Consider the following 23,314-nt stretch of genomic DNA (forward strand, 5'->3'; position numbering starts at 1 on the left):
CAATTCAATTCTTGATTGATTCTACCTTCTTCATTCCCCTCTTCCCTCTATCTGGAAGGGTAGAGGATATAGTACCAAACCCTTCTCAATATCTTTATTTAGAGAGGGCAGAAACTGAGCTTTCAGATCACTCTGCCTTGAAACCACTACCCTGAATGTGTTAAACTCCATGGCATCCCAACCCTTCTGGGTTTCATTTTTTGTGTTTTCTCTCCCCTTTAAGGTTATAAGATTATTGAGGGCATACACTGTATTTCTTTTTATTAATTGTATTCCCAGCACCTGGCATAGTATCTGACATATTGTAGGCCCTTATTAAATATTTATAAGATTGGATAATATCCAATTCACAGCTCAATGGGTACCCATAAGTTTTAAGTGCTTCTAAAGTATTGTTATCCAGTCAGAGGTCTGGTCAATGCCCTCCTAGTCAATACTCTCACTCTTACACAGGCATGGGTCCTGCTCTTTTGTGATTGTGACCACTCTTCTCACCCCGGTACTGAAACTAAAAACTGGATGATAGGCAAAAGAGCTGTTGATCCTCTACTCAATGCTAATAAAAGGGTTCTCTTGAATTTTTTGACCAGGTGTTTTTTCTCCTTTCCCTCCATGAATGCTGCCTCTAACCCACATGTAAAGCTACTTCTGCCAATCCACAATCCCAGACAAGCCCCAAAACAGTGTCTGCCAGCCTCTCCATCAGTCTCCCTTAACTTCCCTGCAAAAATGACTCACTAAGATTTTTATTGGTTTTCCTGCGCTCAATTGGATTATTAAAAGCCTAGAAAGACTTACATGAACTGATATATAATTAAGTGAGCAGAACCAGGAAAGCATTGTACACAGTGACAGCAATGTTGTTTGATGAAGAACTGTGGATTACTTAACTATTATTAGCAATACAATGATCCAAGACAATCCTATACTATGCACCTATAAATAAAGAACTGAACTGAAGCAAGCTATTTTTCACTTTCTTTTTTTCCTTTTATTTGTTTTCTTATACAAAATTACTAATATAGTAATGTTTTATATAATCAAATATGTATAACATTTATCAGATTGCTTACTGCCTCAGGGATGGAGGATGAAAGGGAGGGAAGGCAAGATTGAATTTGGAACTCAATACTTTATATAAAAATATTTATTATTATTTTTAAATATACCCTGATATAATACATTCTTGGTATTACTGTAACTTGATCCAATCATCTCAGAAGACAATCTGCTAAAAAAATAAAACAAAAACAAAAAAACACAAATAAAGTGTCATTTCACCTTGACCTAGTAATCTCATAACTAAGCATATATCTTAAAAACATCAAAAAAGCTCAAATATAAACTAAAATACTTATTTCAAAACTTTTTACATTATCAAATATCTAGAAATAAAATAGATGCCTACTAACTGAGTCACATAAAAATAATAGAATAGAATTGTGACATAAAATAATAAAGAGAATTCTGGGTCACATGAATAACCAAATGTAGAGCTAGACATTTTCTCTGATCCCTACAACTTCTCATATTTATCTAAAACATAAATTATCTACCAAATATAAAATACCATTTTATCTCTTTTAACTATTTAAACAACTGGAAACACATCAATTGCTTATGGGTGGGCTGAGCTACTATAAAAATGACAATTCCACCAAAATCAATTTACTTATTTAATGCCATACTAATCAAACTACCAAAAAGTATTTTATAGAGTTAAAAAAAAGCATAACAAAATTCATCTGGAAGACCAAAAGGTCAAGAATAAGAAGGGAACTAATTTTTTAAAATGCACATGAAGGTAGGTTAGCCATACCAAATCTGAAATTATACTATAAAGCAGCAGTCATCAAAACGATTTGTTACTGGCTAAGAACTAGAGTGGCTGATCAATGGGATAGGTTAGGTACAGGAAATACAAGTAAAATGACTACAGTAATCTACTGTTTCATAAACCCAAAGACTCTAGTTAATGAGATGAGAATTCACTATTTGTGGGGCAGCTAGGTTGCACAGTGGATAAAGCACTGGCCATGGATTCAGGAGGACCTGAGTTCAAATCCAGCCTCAGACACCTGACACTTAGTCTTTGTGTGACCCTGGGCAAGTCACTTAACCCTCATTGCCCTGAAAAAAAATAAAAAGGAGAAGAATTCACTATTTGACAAAACTGCTGTGAAACCTGGAAAATAGCAGAGAAGAAACTAGGCATAGACAGACATCTTATACTGTATACCAAGATAAGATTGAAATGAGTACATTATATAGACATAAAGGGTGATACCAGAGACAAATTAGGAGAGGAAGGAATAGTTTACCTTTCAGCTCTATGGAGAATTTATGACCAAATAAGAGAGCATGAACATTATGAAATGTTAAATGGATCATTTTGACTATATTAAATTAAAAAGGCTTTGCACAAAAAAAAAAAAACAACGAATTCAACCAAGATTAGAAAGAAAGCAGGAAGCTGGAAAACAATTTTCATAGCCAGTATTTCTGATAAAGGCCTCATTTCTAAAATATTTAAGGAAATAAATCAAATTTATAAGAATACAAGTCATTCCCCTATTGAAAAATGGTCAAAGGATATGAATAGGCCATTTTCAGATGAAGAAATCAAAGCTATCTATTGTCATATAAAAAAATGATCTAAATCAATAATGAAAAAAGAAATGCAAATTAAACCAACTCTGAGGTACCACCTCACACATATCAGATTGGCTAATATGACAGAAAAGGAAAATGATAAATGTTGGAGAATATTTGGGAAAATTGGAACACTAATACATTGTTAGTGGAGTTATGAACCAATCAAACCAGTCTGGAAAGCAATTTGGAACTAAACCCAAAGGGTTATAAAACTGTTCATACCCTTTCACTCAAAAATAACATTACTATTTACATATCACAAAGAGATCATAAAAAGTGAAAATGACCCATATATACATAAATACTTATAACAGCTCTTTTTGTGATTGCAAAGAATTGGAAACTGAGGGGGTGATCATCAATTGGGGAGTGGTTGAGCAAGTTCTGGTATGTGAATGTAATAGACTACTCTCGTGCTATAAGAAATAGTGAACAGGTGAATTTCAGAAAAACCTTGAAAGACTAATGAACTGATGCTCAGAGAAGTGAGCAGAACCAGGAGAATATTGTACACAGTATCAACAAGATTGTGTGATGATTAACTGTGATAGACTTAGCTCTTCTCAGCAATAAAATAATTAAGACAATTCCAAAAGATTCATTACAGAAAATTCTCTCCCCATCCTGAGAAAGACATAAGAAGTTTGAATGCAGATTGAAGAATAACATTTTTACTTTATTGAGGTTTATTTTTTAATTTGGGGGGGGGGTTATTTCCCTTTTTATTCTGACTCTTCTTTCACAACATGACCAATGTGAAAATACATTTACTATCATTCCACATATATAACCTATATCATATTGCTTGATGTCTTAGGGAGGGAGGAAAAATTGGAACTCAAAATCTTACAAAAATGGATGTTGAAATCTAAAAAAATATACTATTGCTTACAAAAAATAACCATTAGCAGACCTGAGAACATTGTATACAGTAACAGTAATATTGTCTTAAACATCACTTTGAGCAAATAAATTACATTGAATATTAAAAAATAAAACCATATTTTGCTAAAATGTACCTTAGACAACAAACCAATTTAAGTAATAAACTTTTATGCTCCAAATGCCTAAGCATCCAGATTCATAAAGGAATTATTTGAGCTTCAAAATTATATACAATTGGGCAGCTACGTGGCACAGTGGATAAAGCACCAGTCCTGGATTCAGGAGGACCTGAGTTCAAATCTGGACTCAGACACTTGACATTTACTAGCTGTGTGACCCTGGGCAAGTCACTTAACTGCCATTGCCCTGCAAAATATTAAATATATATATATATATATATATATATATATATATATATATATATATATATATTCAATTACATACATTGACTATAATCATATAAATAGAAATACCAAAAACAAATTACTTTTTATGCTCATAAATTATAGTGACCAAATGGGCACAAAGAAGAAATATGAAAACTGGCCTAACTCCCTTGTTGTGCTGATTAGTTTTGTTGAAATGTTCTTTTTGTTTGTTTTGTTTTGTTTTTGTTTTTCTTATATAGAATAGCTTTCTGGAAAGGTAATGGGGTTGATTTTTTGGGGAATGTAGGTGATGTGAAAAGAACATATCAGTAAATTTTAAGAATAACATAAAAGAAAATGTTACATTTCAAGTCACTTTACTACTTAATATTAATTTCCCCATTGGCAAAATAGGATAAAAATATATTGGATTTTTGACTCTAGTGCCATCTTCCTCCTCCCTGTAGGTTTCCATTAGCTGACCCCCAGAGATTTCATTCCCTCTCACCTCCCTTCCTTTCTTTTTCATTCCATGAAATAGATTCTCATAAGCAGAATTTTAAATTGGTTTATAGGATGTTGTGAGGATTAAAATAAATGATAATACCAAAGCTTTACAAATCATTTTAGATATGATTAAAATAATTATTTTAAATAATCCTTAAAGAAAATAAGCTTCCTGAGGGCAAAAGCTTTTACTTGTTTATCTTTGCATCTACATCACTTGGCTTGATGAATTTTACATTTTGTTTTTGTTATTGTTGTTGTTTCATTAAGCCTGTTATTTATTAGGTCTCAGTAGGAGAGTTGATTGACTTTCCTCTTGTGAAAGGTATTTATGTAAGTTTAATTATTTTTTTCATTATTGAGATTTTTATATAATTCCTATTTATTTATGATTTACTGTTTTTTTCTAAAGGCAAATATATTTGGGCCAGCTCCTACTACTAAAAGTAATGTAGTCTGGTAATTTATTAGGGCTGCATTAATTCTTGCAAGCCTCTAGGGCCTAATTTTGTATTTTGAAGTATTCAAGAAGTCATGTATTAGATTAGATCTTGTAACCTGTTTCCAAAAATGAAAAATTTACTGCCTTTTGCCAATCCTGTCAGGCCCTTAGCATCTCAATTTAGAATTATAACCAATTTAGCCCACTAAAGGGATACATATCTTAGGGGTTTTCTTTTACCATTTCTTTCTCTGCCTACTTTTAAAGTATTCAAGTGTTCGCTTTTTTGACAAAAATTTACTTTAATTGGACTTACAATTAATTTTCAATGTAATGTTGGTAAGTTTTTTTTTTTAATTTCCATACTTATCTTTACTACCCCACTCCAAACTCATTCACAATTTGAGTGTCCTTTGGTATAGGAATGCCCTGGCGCCAGTGTGAGTGAGCTCAATATCTAATTGCTAAATATTTGGTGTGAGCATTTTCATTTTTTAAGTGGGCAAATCTTAAAAATCAGATCTTGATATCCTGTTTTGTTGGTGGTTTAGACTTAAGAAATTGATGGAGCATTTGTTAATAATACAGATTATATTTAAAAGCATGTCAGAAAGACAGTTGTTAAATAACTAGGACATCCTTACTTGGCGGGGGTGGGGCAACTACTGGTGACTTCAAGTATTCTTTGGCTGTAACTTGCCAAAACTATAGTTGAATTTACAAATCTCCACACTGAGATGGAAGGCACAATTTGCTCAAGTTAAAAACATTTGATAAAATTGCAGCAGAGATAGAGCAATTGACTTAAATTTAGAAAGACTCATCTTTATGAGTTCAAATCCAGTCTCAGATAATTACTAGTTGTATGACTCTGGGCATGTCAATTAACCTAGTTTTGTCTCAGTTCCTTATCTATAAAATAGGCTGGAAAAGGACATGGCAAACCACTCCAGTATCTTTGCCAAGAAAATACCAAGTGGGATCCCAAAAATTTCAACATGACTGAAATGACTAAAAAATAACAACAACAATAACAATAAAAAGTGCAGTAGAACAGTGGGAACTAAATTGTTTTCCTATAAAGCTGGCCTCATTGTTTCATTAATATCTGCCATGTCAATAGGGAAAAGTGGCTGTCCATTAAGCTCTTAAGTAGGACCCCATGTGACTAAAGCACATGTGAGGAAAGACAATTTTAGCTTCTGGGATGCTGATGTCTCCTCAATGCTACTCTTAATCCTGGTGTCATAGACTCCACTAGACATTGTTTCACTGCTTGGCTATAGTCTCTCCTAACTACTAGTTTTTGTTGCTACTGAAATCACATGCTTCAATAAAAACCAGAGCTCTTACCTTAGAAAGGTCAGGAACCATGGCAATTTTGCAACCTCAGAGCCCTTGCTCTGAAACCTGCCAGCTCCCAGAAAGCTGCTGTCTTCTCCTATCACTCATAACTCAGCTCAACTCCTCCACTAGACTCTATTTTACTACATGTTACTTTTGCCTTTTCTACAACAGCACTGCATATTAGGAAGAGGAAGAAGGAAGTTCTTAATTCCATTCTCAAATACTGTTTTCTCCAAAAAATAGAAAAAAGGGTTAGTAAGAAAACTTTCAGTGTGTGTTTTTACTTTGAAAATGGGCAGTTTCGGGGGCAGCTAGATGGCACAGTGGATAGAGCACTGGCCCTGGAGTCAGGAGTACCTGAGTTCAAATCCAGCCTCAGACACTTAACACTTACTAGCTGTGTGACCCTGAGCAAGTCACTTAACCCCAATTGCCTCACTAAAAAAAAGAAAAAGAAAATGGGCAGTTTCTGGGGGCAGCTAGGTGTCACAGTGAATAAAGCACTGGCCCTGGAGTCAGGAGGATCTGAGTTCAAATCTGGCCTCAGACACTGGACACTTACAAGCTGTGTGACCCTGGGCAAGTCACTCAACCCTCATTGCCTGTGGAAAAGGCAATGGTCTATCTTGGTTTGCTGCACTCTTGGCTATCCCTCTTAAGACAGCATATGTCTGCTAGGTCTTCTAACCTCTCTTGGGTCTCCTTGAGACCATGTGCTGTCTCTCAGGGAGACAGCATGGGCCTTCTGGGGCTTTCCTCTTCCTTGTATTAACTGCAATGCTGAAGCTCTTTCCCTGCTTTCTCTACTATGTGACCTGAGACCATGAGAAGTTAGGGAGACACTCAGTCAATTCTTTTTTGTTGTTGTTGTTTGTTTGTTGTATTTTCAGGGCAATGTGGGCTAAGTGACTTGCCTAGGGTCACACAGCTAGTAAGTGTCAAGTGTCTGAGGCCAGATTTGAATTCAGGTACTCCTGAATCCAGGGCCAGTGCTTTATTCACTGCACCACCTAGCTGTCCCAACTCAGTCAATTCTTTACTGGTGTATAATATTAATAAAATAAAAATAGGTTTACCCCAAACTGTTGTATATAACAATAGCAATTAATTTTAATTACTTTGGGGACCACATTAAAGGTATTCAAAACCTGAAACTTCTGATTTTAATCTTCAGTCAATCTACTGGGTAAGAACCTCTGTGTTTGTATGTCTGCCCCTATTTTTGATGGTTTGGGTACATTCCTGTCTCTGTCTAAATTTTCATGGGCTTCTATGCCTGTTTATGTCTAAGTTTGGGAAAATTTCACTCTCCAAACTATTGAATTTAGCCTTCTAATCACAGACATGGAGATAAGGGAAAGGGCCTACTGAGAGATTTAGTGATTTTTGTCTTAACAAGCTAGGCCCAAATCCTTTTATAGAATAAGCTCAAAAGAGGATTTTTGTTAGGTTATCTGTGTAGAAAAAATAATTTTGAATTATATGCACATAATGGGAGACAAACACAGTAAGAAATATGTTCTCAAAGGACCCCTTTAGAAAAAATTCTTATAGAATGGGATAAGGACACTTTACCAATCAAACCAGGAATTAAAAAGAAGCAGTTTATTAAACTCTACTACACCTGGTATAAAACTTATTTTAAATTATCAAGGAAAACTTTGTAGCCTACATATGGTTCTTTTAATTATAAAATAATGATGGATTTAAAATAAGGCATAGAGAATAGAGCTCCCAATGAATTGGTTTATTGGTACCTTTGGAGTAGATTGACCAACAGGGAGACCATGCCTGGGATTATGTGCCCACCTTCTCTCTCCCCATCCACCACTCATGCCTTTTCAGATAGGCTTCTACCTTCCCAATATGCCTCAACTTCCCCTCCTACAAATTCGTATAACTCTTAGATCACCCTGGAATCACCTTCCTCTTATTTCACATTTTCCAAATGCTTATCCCATTGTAAGAGCCAAATTTAATATGGCTGGCTCCCTGCAATATTGGGGTTCAGAAAATAATGACAGATCTCTAGGTCCAAAGTTTCCTCCCTTCCAAACTGCCTTTTTTATTTATTTCTCCCAGGATAATAAGAAAGGAAATTAACAGCCTCTTTTCCCAAAACAAATCAGGTTTTATTAATGGGAATAAAATACATAATAAAGGTAAAGTTAATAAAGCGAGTAGTGACAAGGGCATAGGGGAAAGAGAAAAATGGATAAGCTCCCTGACTCAAGCAAAGACTGAATCAGTCCCCAAACTGGCTTCCAGTTCAGATAATTCAATAAGCTGGCCTCATTTCTATTAACTCACCAACTGGGGTCCACAGTTTCTATGGGAGTCAGCTGTGCAGCCCCTCTCCAGTCTGCTCTCTGAAGCTCACCAACAGGAAAGAGAGAGCTCCCAGACTCAGCATTCTCTTTTCTACCTTTTTCCTCTCCCTCCCCCAAAAGCGATGTCCTTCAAGCTGCAAGGCTGAAATTGGTTCCCCTGCTGACATCAGCAGTTTACATCATTCAGGGCAGGCCAGATGTGGCCTATATCTAATCATCCCAAGTAGGTACTTAGTCAGTTTCTCAAACAATACTAAATCAATCAGGTGGGACCCCTGGGCATCTGCCAAATTCCATTATTTTATCACACCAAGTATTTCCTACCATATCCTCCATTTTATTATCCTCTTCCTCCTCCTGCCACAGTTGAGACAATGTCTCTGACTCTGCCTACTCCTCACCCTAATGCTATTAGGATGAAGGTGTCAGATCCCTGTGCTGGATTTTCTCCATCCCAAAGCACCACCATGGCTTCAATATCCAAGAAGTCATGTTTTAATACTGACCCTTCCCACTTTTCCCATTGTATCCTCTAAATCAATCTTACCTGAGGGTCTACTTTTTGCAAGGAAAGAGAAACATGAGTATTTACATCTACAAGAGATTGTGACACATGAGCAGAGAGGTATAGTAGTGGTCCTGAGATAGCATAAGCCCTTTGGTCACAAAGATTTAAGCATGTGGAAAAGAAATATCACTAAATTTGATGAAGATCCCACAACAGTTATAAATCATTTTCAGGTAATCTTTAGGGGATTTCATCCAACTTAAGGTGATATCATGAACCTAATAAAAATGATACTTTCCCCAGGAGAAAGAACAAATATTACAGAAACCACAAATTTCTTAGTGTCTACAGGGAAGGCAGCTACATGCTGACCCTCAGAAAATCCTAACTGGTGTGTGTGTGTGGGGGGGAAGGTTGCAGCTAGTTGGTACAGTGAATAGAACATGGGCCCTGGAGTCAGAAGGACCTGAGTTCAAATCTGGCCTTAGATACTTGACACTTACTGGCTGTGTGACCCTGGACACATCACTTAACTCCAATTGCCTCACCAAAAAAAACCAAAAAGACCAAACCAAAACAAACAAAAAGATCCTAACTGACCCCATATTCCTGAGCAATTTAATCAATTATGGGAGGCAAGAGAAACATTGTTAAAAACAATGGAATCAGGGCAGCTAGGTGGTGCAGTGGATAGAGCACTGGCCCTGAATTCAGGAGGACCTGAGTTCAAATCTGGCCTCAGACACTTAACAATTACTAGCTGTGTGACCCTGGGCAAGTCACTTAACTCCAATTGCCTCACCAAATATAAATAAATGAATAAACAAACAAACAAAAAACAAACAAAAAAAAAACCCAAATGGAATCAAGTGCTAGCAAAACAGATAATTGGCAAAAAATTTTCTAGATACAATTCAGGAAGTTAATGAAAGATCTAATAGATTTTATTATAAGTTATGTTAAGAGTGCCAAGCAATATGCTGGATTAGATCCATTAATCCTAGAGATACACATAGTCTGCAAGTATCAGAAGAAGTCCTCAAACCCAAGTGTTCTCAACTTTTATACAAACTCTTATCCACTGTTTCCATGTTTTCTCTGTACAAGACAGTATGGCAAGGGCAGCTAGGTGGCTCAGTGGATAAAGCACCAGGCCTGACAGGAGTACCTGAGTTCAAATCTGGCCTCAGACACTTGACACTTACTAGCTGTGTGACCCTGGGCAAGTCACTTAACTCCCATTGCCCCGCAAAAAAAAGAAGAAGAAGAAGAAGACGCCATGGCAGACCGTGGTGTGGAATGTAAAACTATATGTGGTCACCTTATTTCTGTCTCAAATTTGGGGAAAATTAGCTGGGGTTTCTTATATATTTGTTACTTATAAATTAGAAGCTTTATCACTGGTTTTGGGGCATTAAGCATTTATTAAGTATATTAGATATAAGCAAAAAGAGAACATGTGGAATTCAGAAAGTTCAGAAGCCCCACATATCTAGGATAGAAGAGTCAGAACAAGACACCCTCACCACCTCAGAGTCTCAGGCCAAAAAGAGGAAGCTACCTTATCTGTGAGAACTGAAGCTCCCTCTGGATGCCGATGAGAGGTGGCCCCTAGACATTGCTCCAAGCTAATTGGCCAGCATCACCCAAATCCATTGGTTCACTGGATTTGAGTCCATGAGCAGTACTTGCCAAGGTCAGAGGTTCAGAGAACACACCCCTTAGGATCAGGCCTTCAAGTAGGTATGATTCTAATCAAGTTAACTCCAAGTGAGTCAATCAACAAAGTCAATCCAATCAATCCCAAGATTATCCTCTTGAGTGGGGCATCCCAAAACCCATTATTTTCTCACACTGGGCAAGTCACTTAATCCTCATTGCCTGGCCAAAAAAAGAAAGAAGAAACAGAAGACATTAGAGTAAGTAAAATTTTTCTCAAACTCAACTACAGTTATCCCTTAAACATCTCAGAAGTTAGAGGCATGTTGCCCCTACTATCTTGAAAATCCTTGTAAACTATTTTGACCATCCCTTTGTAACAGAGAAGAAATCTGAATTATTATGCTAATAAAACATAAATTACATTGATATGTACAATAATATATTTGTATGCATGTATGCATGTAAATATGTATATATATATTTATATATACACAATATACATATATACACCTGCATATATATGTATCTGTATGTGTGTGTGTGTATGTGTGTGTGTACAATGCATTTCTGAGGTTCTATTCATTTTCTGTGTCATCTTCTGGCCTTCCCATGTCATCTGTGGCTTCTACAAAATTCCCCTCCAAAAGTCACATTGAATTTGTTATGCTGATCTCTGATACATTGAAAATCCAATGGGGAAAGATGCAATATGAAAGGGCCAACTATAGATTTGTCTTAATTGCTATTATTGATACTTCATGAATTACAATGTTGGCTTGAAGATATTTCCTGTTGTTTATGTCTCTGGGCAGATTTTGTCAATCTTGCCTAAATTAATAAAATTGCTAGAAATAACCCTGATATATTCTATTTCCTTTATTGTGGATTTTATTGGCCAGGGATAATATGCCTTTTCTACTTCTTCCATCTTCAATATAAGGTAGTAAGCTTCTGCCAGTCACTGATGACCATGGATCAGCTCCTTGAAGAGCTACAGGCCACAGTACAGCTGTGCAGTCTGATACTGGAGCCAGAGCTCCTGCCACAAAGAGGACATCGGAAAACTCCACTCTCTGTTGTCTGTTGGTTCCTGCGTCTCATTTGTTTTTCTTCCTCCAGAGCTTGGAGGTCCATCTGAGCTGTGCACAAGCTGCTCCTGAGTACTGAACTCCATCGGACATGGTCCTTGGCCATCTCCTCTGAGCTGCCAGTGTCTATTCCCAGAGGCCCTCAGTCTCGCTTGCATACATCTCTGTAGGGATGCTGGGGGCATCCAGCAGGTCTTTGGCCTGGGGCTAACTCACCATAGAGTAGGTCTTTAGGAATGTGCCTGTCTTGCATGCAGTGCACATGACAGAACTAGTGCAGCCATCTTTGTTTCAGTTGCGCACATTGGAGCACTTCTGTGTTGGTGATCGTATGTGACCAAGATATGCCAAGGATGTGCCAAAGGCAGCGTATGTGGAAGCTGTTAAGCTTCTTCTCTTGTCTAGTGTATGTAGTCCATGTTTCTCTGCCATACAGTAAGGAACTCAGGCGTTATGCTCTATAGATGGCAAATTTGGTTTGTCTTGTCAGTTTAGTGTTTTGCCCAGACATGCTTAGCAAGCTTAGACATGTTTGAAGTAGCTTTCCCAATCCTCTGATTGAACTCAGAATCAAGTGACAAATTGTCAATGACCATAGAGCCAAGATACTTGAATTGGCTTATGACATTCAACTGGTAGCTACCGATGTGTATCAATGGAGGCGACATAGAATTCTGACACATGACTTTCTTCAATATAAGGTACGGGAGTGCAAAACCAGGTAAAGCTTTTCAACCTCAAGCTCAGTTTAGTCTCTTCTGAAATATTTCAATGCTGACATTTGTCTAAGGGGAAACTTCTTTCCACCCTTATATCCATGCATGTGCTCTGCAATCCAGCACCAGTGGCTTCCTTGTTGTTACTTGAACAAGATACTCCATCTTCAAATGCCAGGCATTTTGACTGACTCTCCCCCAAGCCCTGGAATGTGCTTCCTTATCTTTACCTCCTGGCTTCATCAAAATCCCATCTTCTCCAGGAAGCTTTCCTAATACCCCTTAATTCTAGTACCTTCCCTCTTTTTATTGTTTGCCATTTACTCTGTATATAACTTATTTGTCTATGATTGTTTGCATGTTGTCTACCCCCATTAGACAGTTAGCTTCCTGAGACTAAGGCTGTTCTTTTACATTCCATTGTACCCCTAAGCACTTATTACAGCTCCTGACATATAGTAGGACATAATTACTGGCAGCAAGAAATAATTCTTTAAAATGAGCCTAGAGTTACCTCCCATTGTGATTTGGGTTCTCAGCACTTCTCACACTCTTCTCTACCATTATCTTATTCCCCCCACCCCAATCCCAGTAGGTTGTTTTTGTCACCTTACCTTTTTCCTATTGTTATTGTTCCCTTGAAACAGAAGCTGCTGGGCAGATCTTTTCCAGCTGGTTTTGCCTTTATTCATCTAATTGTCTATTCTACCTATAATATGTGAATTATGGTTCTCCTGCACAGAACTCAAACCTGGCACTGAACCTCAACCTAACATTGAACCCACACATCCTCACAATAAGGCTTCTGTCTTCATAACTACATTCTTTACTTTTGAATTTGCACTTTAAGCTAGTGTCAGGTATCTCATTTCCTAAATATTGGTCTAGATAAGTGGGCAGAAATATCAGAGAAAAAAATAAAACTGGTTACATGGTTTAGTATTCTGAATGTAGGAATATAATCAATTACCCACTTCTGGATGAGGAGTCATGGAGGCCACTCAAGGTCCCTCTCCCTGTTATTAGATCTTAAAAATTTCATGTGTCTATTATGATGACTGTCAAACTGACCTATTATGATATCTATTTTCTTTTTCTTCCCTCATTCTGTCCCTAATGACTAGGCATGATCATTGTGTCACAATGTCTCATATATAATAAAAGAAACATACAAACCCTTCAGATTTTAAAGAGCCATGATTACTTTGGTGTGGTTAATCCTCTACCAGAACATATTATAACTATTCCATGATTAAGTGATGGTCTGCAAGTATTTCTGTGACTAAATAAATCATTATATTATAGTCAACTTGGGGCAGCTACAGGACAGTGGATAAAGCACCATCCCTAGATTCAGGAGGACCTGAATTCAAATCTGTCATTAGATACTTGATATTTACTAGCTGTGTGACCCTGAGCAAGTCCCTTAACCCTTATTGCTCTGCCCAAATAAAATTTAAAAAAAATAAAATTTAGGGCAGCTAGGTGATGCAGTGCATAAATCACCATCCCTGGTTTCAGGAGGACCTGAGTTCAAATCTGTCATCAGACACTTGATACTAGTTGTATGACCCTGGGCAAATCACTTAAGCCTCATTGTTCTACCCCTCCCCAAATGAATAAATATTGTGGTCAACTTGACATCAAAACTCTTGAAAATTAGCTAGATAGGTCCTAGGATGAAAACAATATGGTTCATGTTCACTCCAAAAAATAACCAAATAATGCCATAGGACAATTCCTGGAGCAGCAAAACCCACAGAAGAATGTGCTAAAATCATGTTGTAACCAAGGACAGCTTGGAAGTTCAGAAGGAGGGAGCTGCTGTGCTGAGACAGAAGTGGAGCCCGACCCCACAGTCACCCTGACACAGATCCAGTCCCAGGAGAGGCCTTGGCAGAGAAAGAGGACCCCCAGAGCCTCTGAATCAGCTGCAATGGCAGTGGTGTCTGGAAGTAAGCTCACAGTCTGGGGAGAGGGCTGAGCCCTTGGCGAGGGGGAGATTACAGGAGATCAGGCCGGTGCTGAGGTAGAACTTGGGTTCTTCACCCTACTGGGAACCAGGAGGTAGGCTTGAGTAGCAGTGGCCCAGGTGGGGGAGGGGCGCTAACTCATAGGAGCTGACAACACCACACAAAGCTGTTGATTAGCAAATTGGTCTGGGGGTCATCTATGTGGCCAGGGAACAGGCTAGGCAAGTGAAGAACCTGCTCCTCCTTAAATCATGCCACCTGGGACTTATTTATTTATTTATTTTTAGTGAGGCAATTGGGGTTAAGTGACTTGCCCAGGGTCACACAGCTAGTAAGTGTTAAGTGTCTGAGACCAGATTTGAACTCAGGTACTCCTGACTCCAGGGCAGGTGCTCTATCCACTGCGCCACCTAGTCGCCACCACCTGAGACTTCTTAAGCTTGGGATAGTGCAGCCTGGACACAGTGCCCCACTTTAAGGAGCTAAAAGTCAGATAAAAGAAAAGCAAGATGAGCAGACAGAGAAAGGTGAGGACCATAGAAATTTTCTTTAGTGACGAGTAAGATTGAGGTGCACCCTCAGAGGAAGATGTCAATGTCAGGGCCTCTGTATCTAAAGGTTCCAAGAAAAATATGAATTGGTCTCAGGCCATAGAGGTGCACAGAAAGGACTTTGGGAATAGAGTCGGAGGGGGAAATGGGGGAGGGGGTTGTCAACAGCTTGAAAAGCCAAATTGGCCAAATGGAAAAGGAGGTACAAAAGCTCTCTGACAAGAATAATTGCCTAGGAATTGGGATCAAGCATCAGATGAAAGCTAGTGACTTTGTGAGAGGCCAGGACACATTAAAGCAAGTCCAGGTGAATGAAAAAGTGGAGGGCAATGTGAAATGTCTTCTTGGAGAAACTGCTGACCTGGAGAATAGGTATGGGAGATACAATTTTTAAATTGTTGGTCTGCCTGAGGACCATGATCAATGAAGGATCTTGGACATCATCTTCCGGGAAAATGTCAGTGAGAATTGCCCTGATGTTCTAGAGGCTAGGGATAAAGTGGAAATTGAAGGAATCTACAGGTCACCTTCTGAGGGCCATCCAAGGGGGAAGACTCCTAGGAGTATTGTGGCCAAATTCCAGAGCTCTCAGGTCTGAGAGAGGATATTGAAAGCTGCCAAAAAGAAGGAGTTTGGATGCTGTGAAGCCCCAGTTAGGATGGTGCAGGATCTAGCAGGACCAGAGGGCATGGAAAGTGATATTCCAGAGTGCAGGGAAATTGGGGTTGCAATCAGGAATCATGTATCCAGCAAAGCTGAGCATAATCTTTCAGAGGAAAGAATGGGACTTTGATGGAGGAGAGGACTTTCAGGTGTTTGTGGTGAGGAGACCTGAACTGAATGGCAAGTTTGGCTTTCAGGGGCAGGACCCTAGAGAACCATGGTGAGTTGGAGTCGGGGGACGTGCTTGGGGTCATGTGGTTGGTGACTGTCATGTCTGGGGCCGGGTTTTGGCTGGGATGCCTCTGGGTCCAGGGTGGATGCTTTGTCTGCTGTGTTGCCTGGCTGCCCCATGATGACATCTTTGAGGTTGAGCTTAGGAGTGACTGGGGTACACTAGGGGGGGGGCAGAGGTGGTGAGGGGTGGGGTCCCATATGAGGGGTTGATTTTGGAGTGGGGGGTGGGTGAGGAGCAGGTTAGTGGATGGATTTTGCACTCATCTTACTGTGATCAAGGACCTTGAATTCATCAGAGTTACCTGGGGAGGGGGGGGGCAGAATTTGCATGTGCACACTGTTGGGTGGAGTGGTCTGTTTGGTCTGGGCAGTGGTTGAGTCTAGCACTCATTAGAATTGGCTCAAGGAGCTCAATCTCTTCAGAGTTGGCTGGGGAGGGAGTGGCATTCATGCTCAGTTGGGTGGAGTGGTCTATCTGACCCTGCAGGGGGCTGGGGGGGGTAGCGGGATGAAGAGAGAGGGGTGGAGGAGGAGCGCAGATTGGGGGAGGAGACAGACAGAAGCAAATCCCTGTTGAAGAGGGATAGGTTAAAAGAAGTTAGATAATTGAGTAAATATCATGGGGAAGGCAGTAGGATGGAGGGAAACAGTAAACAATAGTAATCATGAATAAAAGAAAAGGGGGAAAATTGTACAAAAAATATTTATAGCAACTCTTGGTGGTAGCTAAGAATTGGGAATGAAGGGAATGTCCATCAGTTGTGGAATGACTGAATAAGCTGTGGTATATGATTGTAGTGGAATGTTATTGTGCTATACGAAATGACAAACAGGATGAGCCCAGAAAAATCTGGAAAGACTCATATGAACTGATGTATAGGGAAGTGAGCAGAACTGGGAGGACATTGTGCACAGTGACAGCAGTATTGTTTGATGAGAAATTGTGAATGACTTAACTATTCTCAGTAATACAATGATCCAAGACAATCCCAAGGGCCTAATGATGGAAGCACACTATCCACCCCCACAGAAGGAACTGATAAAAAGAGCACTTGTGAATTGTATATATATATATATATATATAACCTGGTTAATTTCTTGTGGAGGGGAGAGGAGAAGGATGGAGGGAGAAAAATTTGGAATTCTAAATCTTATGAAAAGGAATGTTGAAAACTACCCTTACATGTAAATGGAAAAAATAAAATAAATGTTTGTTGCAGAAAAAAAAGAAAAAGAAAACAATATGGTTCATTGCCAGTCTCATATTCAGTGACTTTCCACATTGCTAACACCCTTAAGAGTATGTGATATACTATTGAGGTCTGAGAAGTCCAACAGTAACTCCTCCCTACCAGGTTGAGGTGCTGAAAATGGACATTAATGGAAATTATTAACTATATTATTTTAAAATATATTCATCTGGATATTAAGCAAACACAAACATCATCAGAAATTAGTCAATAAGATCCATAAAGACCAGTTTCTCTTTCAAAGATGTGGCATCGAGAAGAACCAGCATCATAGCACTCACGAATAGAAAATATCCTGTATCAGAGGCTCATTAAAGGATAGGGAGAAGTGAAGGGAAGGGAGATGTGCTGGCAGAGGATGTAGCATCTTTGTAACAAATGGACATGAAAGAAGTCCCTGTAAAAAGGAACACTCAATCACGAGACCCATTACTGTGAGCTGGTCCTCAAACAAATGCCTTGTTCTCCTCTTGGAATGTTCAGTTTTCTTATAAATCTATGCCCCATGCCCCTGGATTTCTGCTCCCCAACCTTGGGTTACTTATCATGAGCCACTAAACTCTGGCTTTGAAAATATCTTTCAGTTTTGCACTCTCCATTTTTTTTTCATATCCCATTTTATGGCTAGAATATCAATTGATAAAGATGGAGTTTTCTAGCAGAACAACTATTTTAGAGTCTGATCTTTGTGTTTGCAATGCTATAGCACCATCTCTGTCACTAATTATTCATTTCTGCTGGCGAAGCCACAAGTAGAAATGGATAGAAAGTCAGCACAATATTACTTACATTTTACTGGAACTAAATAATTCCAGCCTGGTTCAATTATATTAATAAAGAAATAGTTTGTTGGCCATTAGTTTAAGTAGGTTTGACCATATCAGTAGAATGAGTATGATATGGGCTCCAATATATAGTATGGATTATGGTATGGTCTTTTTAAACATATGCATGTCAAATATGCCAAATATACCAAACCTTCATGTTTGACACCTTTCTAATGTAAGTAATGTTTTATGCCAAATTCTCAAAATGGTTAATTGATCAACTAATGAATATTTTCTAATTTTATATTTTAATATTTTTATCATACAAAAAAAGATGGACATTTATTCTCACATATCACAGATCTAAGAGTCCCCACACATTGGAAAAGGCATAAGATATAACCTAGACAATGTCTACATCACTTTTTTGTGCGAAGACCAGCCTGGATACATGCAGAGAAGATCATCTTCAGAAGGTTGACCAATAGATGATGAAGTATTTTGGCCAGAGCTCACTATACTTTTCTTGGCCTTAGTATAGATACAAGATTGATTTGAGCCCTTGCAGCTCAAAAACTCTCAAGCTCAAGTGATCTACCAGCAACATATTCTCTGGTAGCATTAATAGGCATGCATTACTACAAAGAAAAGTTCTGAAAATCATTTGCTGTGTGCAATTTCCATTGATATGAACTAAACCTCTTCTCTTTAGTGAATATCCATCTATCTATCCATCCATCTATCTTTCTTTATATCTATCTTTCTATTTATCTATACATATATTTATAGTGTGTCCATATGATGTTGTGTGTACTCATATTGTGTGTATACATATGTATATATAAATATTTCCATGCATATATGTATACATATATGTGCCAGATGAGGAAATTCCATTAATACATTTTGGTATCTTCCCTATATACTATAGTTTGAATAGCTTGTCTAGAGTATGAACTGTTTAAGTGGCATTCCCACAGTAAGACAGATTGCATGTGTCAGAAACAGTTCTTCTCATTTTTTTAGACTGGCTCTCAATCCACCATGCCATGTTGTCTCTGTAGAAGACATTATAGTAACTAAATTATTTCTCAAACTCAGGTGGATTTGCCTTAATTACTATTATTTATACTTCATTTTTGACAAAGTTGTCTTGAAGACAATTGCTTTTCAGTCTTATTTGTGGTAGTACATGCCTAAGATACCTTCTTTTGGGGAGTATATTACTGGTGTGTCACATGAGCTTGAGTTTTGAGCTTCTGGAAGACTCAAGCCACTCAAGTATCCATACCAAGTCCAGAAGAAATATAATAAGCCCATGGGAATTGGAAGGGGGTGGGGGGGAAGTAATCAGCATAAGGATAGGGAAGCCAGCCTGAGTCAGAAAAAAACTGGTGAATGCTTCTGTGCCAATAACAAGTGAGATCAGAACCCATAAGTGGCTCCTGCATTTCCATCCTAAGTAAAATGTGGAGATCCAATCCCTTTCCTTACTTTTCAGCCCTCCCCCCAAACCCTTAAGTAATACATTATTAAAGTTGAGAGATAATTATTCTCTCATCAAATTAGCAATTCAGGCAAAAAATAAAGTTATTAAAATGTTGCAATTGCTTAGTAATCAGTCACTCAAATAATATCAATTCAATTAAATCCAACAAGCATTTATTGTGCTCCAGGCACTATGCCAATCACTGGAGACACAAAGACAAAGATAAAACATTTACAGAAACAGACAAACATGGTGGGTATCTAGTTCAATTTGTAGAAAAAAAATAATCACCACCAAAATGTGTTATAATTTTTAAAAATATATTCATTCAATCTGATTAAAGACTTCTAAGTAGGGGCAAATCACCACTTCTCAATGACAAGGTACAATGGAACTGTCTTCTCCATGCTCCTGGAAACTGTGCCTCTTAATACCAAGCCTAAGCCTAAATCCTATAACCTAATATCATAATAGTTACTTGTATTGCTATATCAATCAGCTAATCTACATTGAGCTTGTGTTCTCCTGACACTCGTTTTTGGAACAACTATTTTCTAACTATGCTTCCACAATCTTATCTTTGAAAGTGACTTTTTTTACCAAGTAAGACTTTTTAAAAAATGTATTTCTTATTTGTTTTTAACATTCTTTTTTGTTTTAAGTTCTAAATTTCCTCAATTACATTTAATGCTCCCTCACCCATTGAGAAGCCAAGAAATATGATATAAATCATACATATGAAACCATTCAAAACATTTCAATATTAGCAGTGGTCTAAAAAAAAGCAAGAAAAATAAAGTGAAAAAACTATCCTTTAGTCTACATTCAGTGTGTAGACTATTCCTTTGGAATCATCTTGGATCGTTGCATTGGTAAGAATAGCTAAATCATTTATAGTCGATCATTGTACAATATTGCTGTTATTCTGTACAATGTGGTCAATGGTTCTGTTGACATCAGTTTGCATAAGTTCAAAGAAGTCTTCCCAAGTTTTTTTTCTTAAAGCAGCCTGATTGTCATATATATATATATATATATATATATGTGTGTGTGTGTGTGTGTGTGTGTATGTATGTATGTGTATATATATATATGTGTGTGTGTGTGTATGTATGTATGTATGTGTATATATATATATATATATATGTATATATATGAACTTTGTTATTTATAGTCTGGGGTTCCAATTTTTATCCTTCTTTCCCTCCCCCCCTCCCCGAGGCAGAAAACAATCAGATACAGGTTATACATGTATGCTTGTGCAAAACATTACCACATTTGTCATTTTGTTAGAAGAAAACTTGATTAAAAGGAAAAAATGAAAGAAAGTGAAAAAAGCATGCTTCAATATGTTCCATAAGTATCAGTTCTTTCTTTGGAGATGGAGAGTATGTTTCATGAATAGTCCTCCAGGGTTGTTTTGGATTATTTTATTGTTGAGAATAGTCAAGTAATTCACAGTTCTTCATCAAAAATTATTGCTGTCTCTGTGCACAATGTTCTCTTGGTTCTGTTCACTTCACTATGCATCAGTTCAAACAAGTCATTCCAGGCCTATAGGACAATAAAATAACACAATTTATTCAACTGTTCTTTAAGTGATTGGCATCTCCTCAATTTCCAGTTCTTTACCTCTACCAAAAAAAGTTGCTATACATATTTTTTCCATATAGGTCCTTTTCTCTTCTCTTTGATCTCTTTGTGATATAGAACTAGTATTTGTATTACTGAGTCAAAGGGTATGGATAATTTTATAGCTCATTGGTCATGATTCAATATTGCCCTCAAGAATGGTTAGAGAAGTTTACAACTCTGCACATTGTCCACTAGTAACTAGTTATTTTTTCCTACATCACTTCCAACATTGATACTTTTCCTCTTCTATCATGTTAGCCAATCTGATAGATGTTAGGTGGTACCTAAGATTGTTTTAATTTGCATATCTCTAATCAATAGTGATTTAGAGCACTTTTTCATATGACTGTAGATAGCTTTGTTTTTTTCTAATGAAAACTATTTGTCTATATGCTTTTTCCATTTATTCAAGATAATGGAAAGTCTCACTTGGGCAAAAAGGGAGTGCAGTCCAGCTTAGATCAGTGAAGAGGGGGTCTTGGCAAGTCAGCAGGAGGCTCTTGACCATAGCACAGATTACCAGCTGAGGCCATTAGTCAAGACTCAGCAGGGTAGTGGTTCAGAAGGCCAGTTGTCAGAACTGCCAGCCCTGGATGAGAGGGCAAAATGCCAGCTAGAGAACCACCCACAAGACAAGCATGTCTAGGCCAAGCCATCCCAGCACAGGAAGCAAACCCAGGGAAATAACTAATTCACAAGTCACAGAGGCCTCAGAGCAGAGAGCCAGTGACTAGGACCCCATCCCCTAGCACAAGAAGCTTCCAACAGTGACCCATAAGCCCCAGGAGCAGAGTTCAACTTTAAAAGTAAAAAAAGGAGACAATATGAGTAAGAAACAGAAAAGAACCCTTACCATTGAGAGCTTCTATGGTGGCAGGGAAAACCAAAACACAAACTAAGATGAAGACAATACTGTCTTTATTTTCTCAGCAGCATATGGCACATACACAAAAATTGACCACCCATTAGGGCACAAATTCTCACATTCAAATGTAGAAAGGAAGAAATAGTAAATGCATCCTTTTCAGATCATGATGCAATAAAAATTACATGTAATAAAAGGCCATGGAAAGATAAGCTGAAAATTAATTGGAAACTAAATAAGCTTATCCTAAAGAATCAGTAGGTCAAACAACAAATCATAGAAACCATAAATAAATTCATTCAAGAAAATGACAACCATGAGACAATATACCAAAATTTATGGGATGCAGTCAAAGCAGTCTTAGGGTAAATTTTATATCTCTAAATGCTTACATGAATAAAATAGAGAAAGAGTATATCAATGAATTGGGCATGCAACTAAAAAAGCTAGAAAAAGAATAAATTTCAAATCCCCAAGTAAATACTAAATTAGAAATTCTGGAAATCAAAGGAGAGATTAATAAAATTGAAAGCAAGAAAACTATAGAATTAATAAAAAAACTAAGAGCTCTTTTTACGTATAATCAATAAAATAGATAAACCTTTGGTTAATTTGATTTTTAAAAAGTAAACCAAATTTCCTGTATCAAAAATGAAAGTGGTGAATTCATCAACAAAGGAGTGGAAATTAAACAATAATTAGCATCTATTTTGCCCAACTGTATGTCAATACATTTTACAATGTAAATGAAATGGAAGAATATTTACAAAAATATAAATGGCCCTGATTAAACGAAGATGAAATAAAAGACCTGGACTTGAAGGTGGTCTTGAGTTGAGTTCAAAGTCCTTAGCTTCTGAGGACAATACCTCCTTAAAAGCCAGCCAGGTGTGGTCACAATCTAATTAACTTGAACTAGGCTAATCTGCAAAGTCAATCACTCTCACTTAATTCAATCAGTTTAAATTAATCTACAGGTGGGCTTTGAGTATCTGCCAAATCCCATTATTTTCTCACAGAGGTTATATATATATACAATTCACAAGTGCTCTTTTTATCAGTTCTTTCTGTGGGGGTAAATAGTATTGCCCCTTGGGTGGAGAGTCCCTTGGGATTGTCTTCTATCATTGTATTGCTGAGAGTAGTTAAATCATTCACAATTGCTCATCAAACAATACTGCTGTCACTATGCACAATATCCTCCTAGTTCTGCTTATTTCCCTATACATTAGTTCATATGAGTCTTTCCAGGTTTTTCTGGTGTAAAGGGTCAAATTAAATATGAGGAAAGTTAATTGGGTCACTCGCTGCAATATTGGGATAAGGAAGGAGATTAATACCCTTTTTCAATAAAAAACAAAACAAAACAGGGTTTATTA

Source organism: Dromiciops gliroides, chromosome 3 (genome assembly GCF_019393635.1).
Source record: "Dromiciops gliroides isolate mDroGli1 chromosome 3, mDroGli1.pri, whole genome shotgun sequence".
In the NCBI taxonomy this organism is placed as follows: Eukaryota; Metazoa; Chordata; class Mammalia; order Microbiotheria; family Microbiotheriidae; genus Dromiciops; species Dromiciops gliroides.